We start from the raw sequence: 3,813 nt of genomic DNA, 5'->3' as shown, positions 1-3,813 counted from the left end.
AATTTAATGTTAGAAGTTTTACGTATCTTTTCCCTGTAGTTCATCAGTCTTCACTGGGGCAGACATGAGGGAAGAGGAAAGATCAAAAGTTGCCCAAGCAAATAAGTAACTAAAAAACCCCTCAGACCCCCACCCCCAAGACAAAGGTGACATGGTGAGAAGTCAGTTTACTTCCCTCTGTAACACATCTTCCTTGAAGGAAAACAGAAAGGCTCATTTGGCAAAGTCAAAGTGAAAGCTAGTATAATCGTTGAACATGAAAGAAAAAATTAGAATAGTGGAGGGAAGGTTGGTCCTTTCCCACAGCATCTGGGGCCAAGGGCAGAAGTGCCACGTGACAGGCTGCACCCTCTACACGTGGGGAGGTGGGCTCGGAGGCAGGACCACCCATCCAGCCTGCAGGCCCAGCTCCCCTTCCCTGACACTGCCCAGCCCCCCGAAGATAGCCAAGAACACTGCACATAAAATCCCCCTTATTTCAACACAAACTGAATCTGAACACGTCTCAGCAGCTCTGTCTGTCCTGGAGCAAAACCAGCCATCCAGGGAGCGCCTGACCCCACCCGAGCTCGTGGACGTCGGCTGAGGCCCCCGGAGCCGCCGGCTGTCCTGTCCAGCCACTAAGACGTGCTCTTGGGCCTGGCATGAAGGTGTTGCACGAGAGAAAGAGCCAGAAAACAGCCCTCATAGACAGATGGCTCAGCACGCCGACTGTACTCTGCACCCCTCCAATTTCTGCCATCATTAATCACCTTCGAAGGTTGTTTCTGAGAGCAGATAGGGGCAGGGTGGGGGGCGGGCATAACCCCTGGCCCTGACAGTCCTGACCCTCAGAAAACTCCCTCTTCTGTCAAAAGGTTAGAGGTCAAAGGTCAGAGATAGTTGAGATGGACGCCGACTGTGAGCCCAGCCCCGGCAGTCACTCCCACATCCTGAGACGGAACCTGGGCTGGGTCTCGGCAGAAACCCAGGGAGGGCGTCTGGAAGTGCATCTTCTGTGTATCCACAACCTTCGTTTAAGAAGAAACACACCAGGACCACGTGTGGCCCTCCATGCTATGTTGTAGACATGACCATGGACTCGGGGGCACAGCGATGAGGTCCCAGCAGCCCTTGGCCCCCCACCTGCCATATCTGCACCCCAGGGGCCCAAAGACTGGACAGGCAAGATGTCCCCACAACACAACCCCCAACCTCCCCCCTGCTATATGTCACTGCTTCCTTTTCTCAGAACTTCACATTCCCCTCAGTCCCAAATAACTCCATCACCATTTTCACATTTTCAGCTGAAATGTTTCACTCTGGAGAAGTCTAAGTGTGAGGCCGGGGGTCACCAGGAGCTGGGCAGGCACCCCATGTGCTCCATGTGTCCTGTTTGTGACACGGGAACGTCCCTCATTCACGGCACAGTGGGCTGCTCTCCTGTCTTCTTGTCCTTAGAAAAACCATCCTTCTGGCCATCAGGGGACAGTGTCTGATGAAGAAACCAGGGGCTCTTCTCATCTGATGGGCAGCCAGCCCGGGACAGTAGGCCGGTCCCCTCTTCCCAGAACCTGACCCACTGTCAGGCAAGGAGCAAGAAAGTGGTTTAAATGTGCCCCACACTAAGGCTTCCGCCCTCCCCCCAGCATAGAACAGCCCCCGAACCAGGTGGGTCTCTACCACTGGACCCCTGTGCCCCCAAACAAAAGAGCAATGGGAAGTCACTGTGCTGATAATGTCCGCATCTAAGTTTTCTCCTTCAAAACACTGCGCATCTCCCAGGACAGTCTGTAGGGGACACTGTGACAGAGAAGCCGACACAAGTGACCTGGACACCGCGTGCAAAGGGGAAGGTCATGGTCACTGTTAAGTGGTGAAAGTTCATGGAAGCAGCAAGCCCCCCCACCAACTCCTGGACTCAGGGCCTCCCAAAGCATGTGTTAGCTTTAACCAGAAAAGTTGTAATCTTCTAATGCAACTTGAAATCACTTTGTATAATGTTCTAGTATGGTTTTCCTCACACAGAACTGAAACCCCACGCGACCCTTGTAACAGCCAAGGACACGCCCCACAAGCCCATTATCAAAGGACAGCCATCCTCCCAGAGAACCTCATTTGGGTTTGGCGGTGCCTTTGATGTGAATGAAATGCAAACCCTAGGGCCCAGCTGTTGGGTGTTGCACAGACACCCCGGGGTCACCGGCTCCATGTAATCTCCTGCTGGAGTCTCGAGGATGTGAGTCAGCCCTTCTCTCTGATGTCACTTCCACGGCCATCAGCAGCAGCTAGAATGCAGATAAAGTTCTGTAAGCACAAACCTGGCAATGAGACACACTTTCAATTTTGCACAAAAGACTCAGCTGTCAGACACAGCTGAAACCTCAAGATCAAAATTAAGCAACAACCTGTAGAATGCAAAGGAGCTTCTGTAGTGGTGCAGGTGGTAAAGAATCTGCCTGCCAGGCAGGAGACCCAGGTTTCATCCCTAGGTTGCGAAGATCCCTTGGAAAAGCGAATGGCTACCCACTCCAGTATTCTTGCCTGGAGAATCCCAAGGACAGAGGAGCCTGGCAGGCTACAGTCCATGGGGTCGCAAAGAGTCGGACACAACTCAAGCGACTCAGCACGTAGGATGCAAAAGAGAAAGGGACAATTGAACAAGATGTGGGGAAAGAGGAGGAACAGGGTGCATTAGACGAAGTGAGTCCAACTTGCTTAGGGAGTCACACGGCACTCTGTTTCTAAGTGTGTGTTGAAAAGTACCCTACTTTTCAGTACCCTACTTGAGACATGATCACTTTGTAGCTTTAAAATGTCTCTCTGAAACAGAACTTGCTAAAACATTCTGGACTAGCATTTGAAATTCAACTTCAGCCTTAACTACAGTAAATCTTATTGCAAAAAAATAATAATGACACTAGGTCAATGGGTTTTTTGGTTACTTAAATAGACTCCAAGTTTTAAACTGTTCACCAAATGTGATAAGAATTACCTTATCACCAAATGTGATAAAGTAAAGTGTAACAGGTTTATGAAATCCTTTCTAATCATACAACAAATGATTAGGTTCCAAATGTTCTTTTTTTTCAGTAGTTTGTCTACATGTCAGCCTGATTAGGTAGGGAAGCTCCCCACACGCTGACTCTTGTTTAATAGAAGTGGTTGGTGGGTCCCTGCTGGAGATGGATCACAGCAGTCCTGCGCATTCTGTGGGTGTGGAGGGAGCGTTGTGTCTGAGTGTAAACATGAGAAGTTTCTGCAGGGAAGGGCATGTGCCGGTCTCCAGAGGTGCCCTGACTGAAGGAAGACTGAGAGCCCCTCGACCCTTGCAATGCCAGCACCTCAGTGCATCCTGGCTTATTCTGTCTATGTGCGTATTTATCCTTCAGCTAATGTTTGTTGAGTGTCTGTGTGGGATCCAGTGATGCGCCCCCATCCTCAGAGCTCTTGGGCTAATTTGGAGACAGGGCTGGCAAGAGAGGCCGGAAAAGAAGTTCAGCCACCAAGCCAGCAGGTAGGACTTTCTGTCACAGCCCAGGTGTCGGGAGGAGGTGGGGGCCATACCCGATCTGCTCCGATCTGTCACAGTTACTGTCCCGAGCTGCTCACAAGCCACCATCTTCGGGCTGGCCCAGCCCCAGACACAGTTCCAGGGTGCTTTCTGTCCTTGACTTTCTTAGTGATGAGATGGGCCATTCCTGCCCCAGACCAGGAGTCAGCCAAAGTCCCAGGAAGCTCTGGTCTCCTGTCAGGTAACAGTGTTTACAGATCACAGACAGGATGCCAGGGATTCAAAATTCAGTATTTTTAAAGTGATAAAAGAGACTCCAG

This window comes from Bos indicus x Bos taurus, chromosome 14, assembly GCF_003369695.1.
Source record: "Bos indicus x Bos taurus breed Angus x Brahman F1 hybrid chromosome 14, Bos_hybrid_MaternalHap_v2.0, whole genome shotgun sequence".
Taxonomy (NCBI): Eukaryota; Metazoa; Chordata; class Mammalia; order Artiodactyla; family Bovidae; genus Bos; species Bos indicus x Bos taurus.
The sequence above is the reverse complement of the archived record's forward strand: the minus strand, read 5'-3'. Positions refer to the sequence as shown.